This window comes from Patella vulgata, chromosome 2, assembly GCF_932274485.2.
Source record: "Patella vulgata chromosome 2, xgPatVulg1.2, whole genome shotgun sequence".
NCBI lineage: Eukaryota > Metazoa > Mollusca > Gastropoda > Patellidae > Patella > Patella vulgata.
The window spans coordinates 5,234,749-5,247,204 of NC_065880.2; the positions used below are offsets into that span (position 1 = coordinate 5,234,749).

The 12,456-nt window shown below is 39.1% G+C and overlaps 1 long non-coding RNA gene across 1 annotated transcript; it reads left to right on the top strand.

The window, feature by feature from the left end:
• The first annotated feature begins 1,782 nt into the window (after positions 1-1,782).
• On the top strand, positions 1,783-5,193 carry LOC126810302 (uncharacterized). Its single transcript, XR_007675163.2, has 3 exons — positions 1,783-2,144; positions 2,504-2,579; positions 5,066-5,193. It is a non-coding gene; the product is annotated as an uncharacterized LOC126810302 (long non-coding RNA).
• Positions 5,194-12,456: the final 7,263 nt, after the last annotated feature.

Sequence of the window (12,456 nt, forward strand, 5' to 3'; positions counted from 1 at the left end):
CACGGCAGAGAAGATCGTGACATTCGTAGATTTGGGATAGTTTTATGGTGATTCGGCCAATAGTAGCCGATCCGTTGTTGAATCGCGGTTCCGCATCGATTGGTCACAAATTCTTCCGAATTTCCATGATTGGTTCGGTCCCAATTCGTGGGGTTATTCAGTAATTCTAGGGAGTAATGATCCGAATAGGAAGCTGACCTGCTGCTACGAACAATGTTGAAGAACCAAATAAGGGTAATTACGTCGTGACTATCTTCTTCGTCATTGCACCAAAAAACATAAATGTGACTCTACGTATTCTTTATATATATATAGATGAATTAACTCTAACTTCCACGTTGTGTATATGATCAAGTAACTCTGGAATTCTGTATTTTTATAATAATGTTAATATATCAAATTCAGGAATCTACAACATCTATGATAGAATATTCGGATTTATTATATCTGCAGCCTGAGTTTAACAAGCCTAGAACTCAGGCTGAAATACTATATTGTCTCTATTCCAGCCTCGAACCAAGGGCTGAGAGTGCGTTCCAAGAACCCTGCATGATGCCGATGAGACCAGGAACACTGCATGTCTCCACCCTAGCCTATCAGCCGAGGAGGCTATGGGTATGATGCTCCCCTAGGAACTATTAATGATTCTGAAAATACCTAAGAGTCAAAAGGATGGCAAGAGTCACACACTTCTTGGTAGTTGTACATGATGCTCTCACCCGGTCTGTATGTATCTCTAGGAAAGCCCACATGATGTCTCTTTTAGGATCTCTAAATAATGTCAGAAGGGAAATTTAACCCCGCCCGTTCTTATTTACAAAATTTACATGTCGGCTATCTTACGCTATTTTGGAATATGTTTGTCACCGTTATGCTTATTTGTGCGCCAAAAGGAATCATTTCTCGACATATCTGACACACTTTAAAATAATTCAACACGATTTTCCAGTACAACTTATCGATCAGGAAACCCGCACTTGCGACGACCTAAAGTTACGGGTCCGCTGGTTTGCTCAGTCGATATTCAAAATTTAGGAATGGAATTCTTGTTGTACTTCAGTTAACGGACTAAACTGTCAATGTTGATACCAGTAAAGTGTTTTCATATAGAGACAGGCAGTGTCGGTGAGAGGCTAGTCCGACCAAACACCGTTACTAACGTAAATACGGCATTAGATTAGAACATTCTGCACAATTCCACACGAGTATACTTTAATTTCGAAACTGAAAATTCACGATTGGCCATAATTGGACGTAGAGAATACATTTGTCTAAATTACATGTTTATGTTTCAAACTTATATCCAGCTCATGGACTATAGGAGCAAACTTCGTTATTTTTCGCTTTCTCTTATCGAGGTTCAATTTGGTGTGTTTCAAATGGTTTATAAGTTAGATAAAGCACTCGTCTCCGTTTATGCTGGTTTAGAAAGGCCTCAGACAGAAATCCCAATCGGCCTTGGTTTTTCTATCATCTCGAGTTCTTTCTTCGAGTCTTTTCCCCCGCATAACCGAAGGCTCGTGCTTTATCCATTAGTGAATACATAGATAATGCATTGTCAAAAATAATATAGAGCTGTTTTCCTTTTATTGATTGTGTAACATTGAATCAATGCGCATGTTCTAGAAACATTATACATAGCTGTCAGAAAATCTCCCATTGTGTTACTATAGCTAGACAATAAGTGCGTGCTGGCGTAAATGGTATAAACTTGGCACCCTCTAAGACAGTTACACCAAGAGGACAGAGCATTCTGAATTATTTTCCCATGGTGTACTTTCTCGTAGCGTGTTCCACACGAACATCTCAAATTTAATTACAAAAGGAAAACAGATTTTTAGTTTTAATTCGCAAAGATGACACCGTTGTTAAATTTAATAATTCTTTCGATATTGTGCCATGTGGTTCACACGCATCCATTTTCTGAATTTTCAGAAACCAACATCATTACTGATACGTGCGCGAAAAATGGATTGTTATTAACCACTGCTCGTTCTAGAATAGATTGTGGTACCTCTTGTAGTGCGAATCCTGAATGTCGACGATACGTATTTTGTTTTTCTGATTCAACATGTACATTATATCAGGACGGCACTGATTGTGTTCTTGCTGGAGATTCGTCTAGCTGTACTTGTTATAGGAAGGTTAGTCTTTTTACTATTAACTTTCAAAGTGGAATCTGTATTTATATGTTTAGTTTTTTTACTGTCATTATTGTACGTGAAAGGTATTTTTTATATGTATTTCCTAGTTTTAACCAATTCTTCGAAACGTCTCGGGGACACGCTACAACAAAGTAATGTTGTTGTTTGTTTTTCTTTAGATAGAAAACTGTGTTTTATTTATGTGTAACGACCACATCTAGGTTATTGTGAGGCTAACACATGAATTGGAACACGCCATGACCTAATGCATTTTGAAATATTGAACCCATACCTAAACAGATCAGATGCACATGTCTTTTAAACTCACACCAATGTTTGCCGATAAATTGTATTTGTAGAATATTGGACGGAATTTAGATGCTACTACCACATGTCCCATGGGATACTACGATAACTGCCAGAGTGTTGTCAAAGGTAAGCGCTTAATGGTTAATATCGGTATTTTACTCAGTTGTTGCAGGTGAATTAACATGTCTCGGTGTGCCGGAATGTTGGAGCTACGGCTTCCCTAGTCCAGCTCTGAACGTAGGTCTCTTTACAGTCGACACTACGTCCAGGGAAGCTAGCATTGAGTCCAAATAATCGACCGCCCCAGTCAATTTTACTGGGCAACTTTTTACCGCTCGACTGTAAAGAGACCTACGTTCAGAGCTGGACTACGGCTCCCCCAACCCACCACAAAAAAGCATCTGTAGCACGGGGCAATTGCCAACAGCCCTGACATTTTTGCCGACTGTGCACTAAAATATCGATTCTTTATAGTTGTCCAAGTTGCACTCTGGTCTGATGGGCTTTTAAATGGTATCTGATTTCATCGTTTGTCCACCACAATTGCAACTCTTGGGGGCCAACACCACACCCTGTCCCACTGCTCCCTGATGTGCCGGTGCCCCGGCCATGCTAGTACCATTTATCGCTCTTTGTCAGCATTTCGTCCATTGTCTTGGCACCATTGAGGCTCCCGTTCTTTCTTAATATAGTGGCAATAGTTCCGCATCGGGTCTCCAAACCTGGAATTGTAGCCCACCTAATGTTTTTGATGGATTATATATTTTTAGGTTTAGTTGTATAGATTCACAATCCGGATGATGGCACCCTTGGGGAAATTTAGATATTCACGATGGCCGCCCTTAGGCATTTTCCGGTTATTTAGAGGGGTAAAAGTATGACAGAATCTCCCGGACCTCGGTGTGAAGTTGGTTTCTTTAAGAATTGAACCCGCTGAATCAACAGAGTTTTCGTATTCCTCTTAAAAGTGACCACTAATTCCACTAGGGGGCGAAATTCATAATGGGGGCTACTTTTTTTAGGGAAACCAATAATGTTTCCTAAAACGGTCTGTAATAATAATATTGAAATATGGGTTTTCGTTGTCAATTACTTCTTATTTAAACATAAAAAACATGTTCCCACCAAAATATATTCAAACCCGATCATGATTCCCTTCGTATTGTTATAAGGGTAGAAATTATTACAGTATAACAAAATCAGCTAGCAGATCATCGTGAGTTGAACGCAAATGTTTCTAAAAGCTAACTGCGGCTCACATAATTATTTGTCTCGTTTAACCTCGCGTATTTGTCTAACTCACCCTCTATTGAATCACTGGAATACTCGCAATTGGTAGAACAGTCTGAATCTTCCCATTTCATTATGCAACGGGGGTGAACTTTGTCTTGTCAGTTATTAGGTCACTCATACTCGCTGGGATTTTGTATCAGGCTGGGAAATATTTCCCATCCTTTATTCCCCTCTACTTTCTAGTTGACAAGGACGGGTTTCGTAGTGGATCTTAAAATACAGATGTGACGTCATCCTTTGATGTTGGAGTACCATTATTTCAAATAATCGTACGGGCAATGTGGCAAGCGTAACTTGGTAAAATATTGAACTCGAGTGACGTATTTCATTGCAAAGCACGTGCACGTGTCTGTATTTTAAGTTGTTTAATGGTCTCGAGCTTAAGACATTGCGTAATATATTGTAAAAACAATCGGGCCTCACGGCCCTCATGTTGTTACAATATATGACTTAATGTCTCGCTCTCGACCATTAAACAATACATAATGTATGCTTGGAAATTTGCCCTCCGTAGCTTCTGTTCGTTATGACCATGTAATTTGTGCTCTTAGTCCTGTGATACAGAAGTTTTTTTACATTACCGGTTCTATTTTCTTTCATGTTTTACTAAACTTAGTTTGTTTTTGTTGTTGTTGAATTTGGGAACCATATTGACACATTTCACCATTTAGATAATTCCAGAATCCAAAAATCTATAGTAAAATACATTACTTACACCGTTATGGCCACCATTTTGAATACGAGCTTAACCTGGAATACCCTTTGGTCGGAACATGTTTTTATGCTTATATCTGAAGTAACTGACACATAAAACCTTGCACAAAATATTACACACCTTTTTGGAGGACTTTATGAGTTTTCCTCCAAAATGAGCATCCATTCTGAATTTGAACCCCCTAGCGGAATGCGACATGAATTTCAGGAGGAATACCCAAGTTCATTGGATTCCGCGGGTCAAATTCTGATAGAAACCATGTACATACCAAGGTCCGAAAGAATCGGTCCTGAATTTTACCCCACTATATTAAAATAAATAATAATAATGTCGGCCATCTTGAATATAAAATGTCCCCAGTGGTGCTAGGGTCGGATTGTGAATCTACTATATTTCCACGCCAAGGCTTAAAATTGGGTTTCGAAACAGGGATAAAAATGGATTGTTCCAGGTTCCAGACGAATCACTTCGATCTGTCTAGTTACCTCATACCAGCAGAAGTGCTATAAAAGTTGGCGAATAGTTAAATATTTATTCCATCGCCTGCTAGCCCAATATAATATTGTTGATAAATATCATTTTATATTCGTATACTTATTTATAGACTGTGGTGAAGCGTTTGATAAAGATATGCAGTTGAATTTTGTGAACAAATACATACTGACATACATAAAACCAGTGATGTCACCAGCACCATTTGAGGTTAAATGTGTATTAAATTCTGGTGGACAGACGGAATTATTACAGAGATCAAGTGTCTGTAGCAGTGTAAACTTCAATCGCTCCATGGTGGAATATGAACAAGGGTTTGGAAATATCATCAAGAATTATTGGATTGGATTCAACAAGTTGGTTGATATTATGCATAGCTCATCCTTGACATTCCAATTACATGTCACCTTGTTTAGGCCTGATAGGTGTTACACTTACTATAATGGATTCCAGATCGGTGACAAAACATCGGGATACAACATTAGTTTCAGCTCCATCAATCATAATGGATGTGGTGATTCAATGACGGGAAGTGTGAACTTAGATGGAAACCGCTTCTCTACTTATGATGTTGATTACACTGGAGTCAATCAGTGTGCCAGTAGGCTTGGAGGTGGCTGGTGGTTCGAAGATAGTCCTGATTGTACCCGGAGCTTTTTAACTGGCTTTCTAAATGGTTCAGTGTCAGACATGTTTTGGATGGACAACTTGGGTGGAGAATTCTTAAACGAGGCGATTTTGACTTTATTAAAAAAGTAACCACACCATTTCATTCAGCGCCCGGTTTGTTTCTATCTAATATTTGATAGTAGGCCCTATTTGGTTATGGTTGCTACATGTGATAGTACAGCCTATTGAATATCTGGTTATTGTTCTTACAAACTCGTTTAAAAAATATTATGTTAGTGTATATGACCTCAAATGTCTGGAATCCTGCATCTTCAAATCAATATGATTTTTTTTATTGAAGAAATACGTCTCACAATTGTCTATTTAGATCCGAATACCGGGGATTTTAATTACCATCTGCAACTAATAACCATTGTGTTTGTACAGCATTGCAAATCAATTTGAACGAATTTAATGACTTTAGTGGCATCTCGATAATTTCGCTGTAGATTATTAAATATTAAAAAATGGATAAAAGCGTGTGGTTTTAGAATTTTGTTTATTTTATTTACACAAGTATTGTTGATAATCACAGTTTCCCATGTTTTCGAACTTGTTTTCCTTTTCTATAAGTTCACATGTCAGTAATGTGGGGTTTTTATATCACAGAATTTGTCTTTGTCCAAAATTAGATTGCTAACAATGTAGCGGTCGCTTTTTACTGGATTCTGGGAGACCATTTCTCCCTCCGTGTGGACAGGACAGAGGCTGGAGCTATATTGTTGTCGCGCTGTCCGTCCGGACGTCCACACTTTGTTTATGGACACTCCGGTGAACAATTTTTATCCGATTTTGTCGAAACTTGGCGTATAGGTTTATATCCTAAAGATCAGGCATGTATCGTACCGTAACTTCATGGGTTATGGCCCCTGAGTGTAGCTTGTGGAATTAATAGAGGCCACATTTTGTATCCGATTTTGATGAAACTTGAAACGAATGTTCAAAACCTAAAGATCTCGGGTTTCGTTCGCTATTCGCGCATAGCCGACCGGACTGAATTATGGCCCCTGATTGTACGATACAAACTCTTGCAAAGTGTGGGCGTATCTTGCAATGCAACTGCTGGCTAACAAATACTTTAAGATTTGCTTTGAAGCATTCGGTCATGAGAGGAACGAACCCCATCGCTTTCTGTGACACTGTCCCAACCCTTTCAACGTGGTTAGATCGCGTTGGACGCCACAGTTTTAAGGGGTGTTTGATGAGATGAGGAACAGTATGCCATGATAATACATCTGACAAGATATTCTTTCTTTCGCCATCATCTTGTCAAAATCGAGCACACATCGCTTTTCACTTATATAAGTTTTTGATTTTACCGCGACCAAAGCGTTGTCAATAACTACAAGGCAATGTTTTGGGGGATGTAAAACGTAAATGTACTGGCAAGCAAAACCAGCCCTGATCATTCTACGCAGATGTGGTTATCAAAGGTCAGGATGTGGGTTCTGTTTTGGGTAATGTTACCATTACGTCTGATAGAAGGGTTACATTATCTATGCAGGCTACTGTAGGGATACGCGGCGTACATGCCGTACGAGGATAGCCAGAGCTATACCTAGACTAAAAGTAACAATTTAATAGTTCACTGTATCCAGTTCTCAGGAACCGCTGCTTTAACGTGCGCACCCGGACCACAACGGTAGAACTGAAAACAATACAATATAGATTTCTCAGAAAGGTGCGCCTACTAGTCAGCTAAACAAGGCCATGCAAGGCCGATTAATTAGAGTGGACCTCCCATCTAGGTGAATTGTAAGCCGAAGCAATGTGTTGAAGAAAATTGCCCACAAGCCCATACTCCACTCAATTACCACGATTTCACTCTCCGCCAAGTGCAAAGACGCCATATTATTATTTTACAGTGGACTCTGACGGGACCCGTCTTCATTAGCCCAGTAGGAGCAGAACAGGAGAGCGTTAAACCGCATTCCGACTAACATAGGATATATCAAGCGAATCAACCCAGCCAGCAGATCAAATAAGCAAATACGATGAATCAGATCGTATTATTTGTCCAGCAGATTCATTGTTTAATAAGAGAGTTTCATCGAGCGGAATATCGGCACTACCAACCAAAAGAGGCAAATCTATAAGAAAAATACCAATCAAGTAGCTTAAGATAACATCCATTAGACCATAAGTCAATTATCATCATAATTTCTATTCCTTTTACCTTTATGCTTATAGTTATACGAAATCGTTTCGTTTGGATGAAAAAAGCGCCAGTCCATTGTCGGCAACATCAATTCCTTTTATAATTGTCCTTTAGCTATCGGGTTGTACAACCACGACCCCTTTTATCGAAAACAATACCTGTTAACTTAATTTAACAAGCCAATGACAGACTACACCCCGCCCACCTCCTAATTAGTTTAAGTTTAAAGGTGCCCGGGAGACGCTCGGTCGCTAAACAGGTCTTGGGTTTACTCCACTGTTGGTAGATCATTTCTCCTTGGGTATTCCTGAAGCAATTGCCCGAGAAATCCCTCTCTGGCCATTGCTGGATTAGCTTCTGATACTTGCGCTTTTGAGGGAGCGTGTCTATTCTAATCTATCTCCAAGCACAGCAACATGACGGCCCTTCTTTTAATTAGGGGCCTTTCCTAAAACTTTGGACAGTGATTTAAGGTATTATAAACGGTGAAAGTGTTGTTCCGACTCAAAACAGTATTGTTTACAATATGTCCGTGCTGATAGCCTCGTTTGTCACACAATATTCTGCTATGCACTGGTTAATTGGGCAATTCTGCTATGCACTGGTTAATTGGGCATAATAAAATCGTAAGTCGTAACGTTATGTAAACATATTTGGTCCAATATGGAGCTCTGTTTAGTATTGTTACGCAGCTAGCTATTGGTTGTTAATCGGACCATTGAGCAGTCATAATTTAAAACAAGAATTTGCCTTCTTTACAGCAGTGAGTAGTGGGATTAGCTCTAATCAAACGAAACACTGCGAGGAGTATGTTCTCCTTGTTACTTGTGTAGAGTTTAACAAGGACACTATCTGGTCCGATGTACAATTTGCTTGCAAGTAAAAGAACCCTTTCGTCCATGAAAAAATATCTCATAGCACATTGTCTGTCATAATTACACGAGGCCAGTTGATGGACATTCTACTTTCTATTATTTGCATTCGATTACACTAAGTAGACTTGTTTAGTATACTTCCCTTTTAGACACGTTGTTGCAAGAAATGAACGGAGAACAAGTAGAAAATACTCCAGAATATTACGGTCCAACAAATTGTTTACTTTGCCATGTTTTTTTTGTTTATTTTAGCGTATGAAAGGTTAAAAAACACACTTTTTTATCGCTCCACTCGGCACGAATTTCGTATGCGCAACAAACACCACCATTAACATCAACTTACGACTGACATTTTGTTCCAAAGGCGGTTGCCTAACTCATAAAATAAGTTAAACAGATGTATAACTGACCAGTAATTCTATTAGTTGATTGGCTATTATAATAACTGACGTTCAGCTCATGAAGATAACTCTGGGCTTCATCTGGATACCAATAATAGGTAGAGTCTATTGTTGGCTGATATTTTCTTCTTTTTTTTTGGTGACTGGCACTGAACATAACCACGAATCTCGTCCTCTTCTGAATCCATTTTAATTTTTTTTTTCCACGAAGACGCCATGCTCCCTGTGTCGTGCAGGCTAAAGAAAATTAAGTGATGGCAGATCAAAAGGAGCCTGGCGTGTATTTTACTAGAGCACGTGCAACTGCAAATCAAAATTATCAGCAGGAGGGTTGTTATATTAAGAGAAAATATATGGTTAAAAGTGCAAAATTATAATATCAAAATAGTAAAAATGGCCATTGTAAATATCATATAGCACAAAATCGCTATATTAGTCATGGTTAACGTCATAGGACATCAGTATATATCGTCTCTGATAAAATTAATGGTCCATACGATTGTTCATAACTCTTAAGAATTGTCCGATTTCATTGATTAAATTTTTGGAAAGAATGCAATAATTTCGTTGTCATGTCGGTAGGCCTTTTTTCTTAATAGGCAGGACGAAACTTTGACAGGAATGCATATGAGCGGATTATTCATAACTCTTACGAATTGTCCGATTTCATTGATTATTTTTTGGTAACAATTTTATTAATAGACAGGACGACGAAACATTGACAGGGCATCGGTATGAATGTGAGCGGATTGCTGACATTATATCTGAATTAATTGTAACTGCAGAGCAGGTATCTAACTGCCTTAATCAATTAAGACAATCTTTACTGTTAGTTATTAGATGATGCCAAAATAGCTAGTGAGACGAGCAAGCTCTCAGTTACAGTTTCAACAGGAGAACAAAGCGTTGGGGGCATCGTATGCTGATTATAATAATGTGGAGCGCTTTCTCGTAGCTTTCGTAACTTTTAGTTGTATAGGCATCATTCGTGGAGATAGAAGTGTATTCGTAAATTAATTAGGCATATTCGTAAACAATTCAACATATTCTTGACCCATTCTTAACTGAATCGCTAAAATTCGTAGATGATTCTCTCATTTCGTACCTTTATCGTAACCTCATCTTGACATTCGGCATATTTTTCTCTCATTTCGTACCTATCTTAACAATCAGCATATTTTTCTTCCAACCCTAAATTATCCGGGGAGGGTTCGGGGTATTCGTAGTGGATTCCAGGCGGATCCGGGACTTTCTTGCCTTTCGAGTCGGTTTTACGAATTTTAGGAAACCACGAATGTCAAATAGGAATCCGTTACGGACGATAGGAAAGGGCTACGACGGGGTTACGATATATCTACATAAATTCGAATACAGGACTGGAAAAATGTTGACATACAAAAACGTTCGTGGTCGAGCTACGAACAATACGAATGTTAAAGAACCACATAAGAATCATTCACAAACTAAAAGAACCATATACGACTTATCTATGAACAGGGGGGTTGGATGGCTGAATGGTTAGCGTGCGCGCGCTGTATCATAAAGTCTGTCATTGAGTCGACTGGCGTGGTGTCGAATCCCCGGTTGTACGTGGCAAGGAGTTGGGTCGCCTGTCCAACCTCGTGGGTTTCCTCCGGGGCCTCCGGTTTCCTCCCACCGCTAAAGACCCCTACCCGCAAGCGAATTATGTAAATAAAATTAAACCATGTTAGTCCCGAAATGACCTAGTTTGTGTCGAGTTGACGTTAAACCCCATTTCTCTCTCTCTATCTATGAACAGGACAAAGTTGGATTCGGGACAAATCGAGATATGCGTAGCCCACGTGAACGCCAGACATTAATTTTAACTAATTCGTCAAAATCCCTTTAAATTCCCAATGAAAGGCAAGCGACCGAGTTCGAATTTCGTGAAAATCAAACCGAAACTGACCGACCAAATGGCCGCTCATTGTACGCAAATAGTGGAGCCTCTAAAAGTCATATTTTGTTTTATCTGATTTGGATGAAACTTAAAATATATTTGTATTTCCCAGAGATTTTGATTCCTTTTGATATTTAACCATATCGGACCATAAATCCCTGGATTATGTGCGCTGATTGTACGAAAAATATTTTTTAGCTTTTCCGTCCATCTCTTCCAAAATACGGACGTCTGTTGCATAGCTGTTCTTCGGACTATGAAAGAGGTTCACTGACTTGCTCAGAAACATCGCTGGGGGCTGGAACATAGCGTATTATTGAATTACGTTTATATTTACTCATTTGAAACACAAACCTTGTATAAATTTTGAAACGAGTATGCGTTAGTCAGATTACATGTAATTTTTTTTTTGGTGGATATTAGCAGAACTCTATTATTTAAAACAAATTCTGACCTAGAGAGTGCGAAAATTAATGTTGCCATTTTCTAATGGTATTTTTGCATCCACCTTTTAACTGAAATGAAATGAAATGGGGTTTAACGTCCTACTGTTCTGCTCATATACTGGGCTAATGAAGACGGGCATATGCCAACTGCCAAGGTATCTTTTACGTGCATTCCAGTGTATACACGGGACCTCGGTTTTTCGTTTCATCCGAAGGACTAGACAGCTGTCCTTGTCAGGCCCTCCGTTCTGCACCACTGACAAGGGGAAACCATGTCGGAAAATCCCGATGAACTTTCTCGGCCAATGCAGGGATCGAACACGTGACCTCCAGACTAGCGAGCCAGTGTCTTACCCACTTAGTCACCGTGGCTCCAAAATCTTCAGAAATACACTAAGTATTGTTTAATGGTCGAGAGCGAGACATTAAGTAATATATTGTAACAACAAGAGGACCGTCAGGTCCGAGTGTTTTTACAATATATTACGCAATGTCTCAGCTCGAGACCATTAAACATCTTAAAATACATACACTCCGCACGTGCGTTTACAGTGAAATACGTCACTCGAGTCTAATATTTGACAAGGTACGATTGGCAAGTTGCCCGTACGATTATTTGAAATAATGGTACGCCAACATCAAAGGGTGACGTCACATCTGTATTTTAATTATAGATATGAAATCCACTCGGCATAATAATAATGCATGTATTGCCACTGGCATAAATTGTCACTGGGATAAATACATACTGTGTGTCCCCCATATCATAATTCTCCTTGTTTGTTTTTCTCGGTGAATGTGTGTAGGGAGGTCACCTTTATTGTTGGGTTAAGTTTGTTTATAATTTTGACACGAGAGAGTTCTCTTAGAAATCGTACCAAAACGTGTAATGATAAAGAGAGATAAACTGTGGATAACTTGTGGGTCAAGACCACGGTGATAATCAATAATCAAGCTACAAGTCCTTAAATAGAGTCAACACGAGTAGAAAGTACATAAATGATATAACCATATACTGTAATTATCATGCATG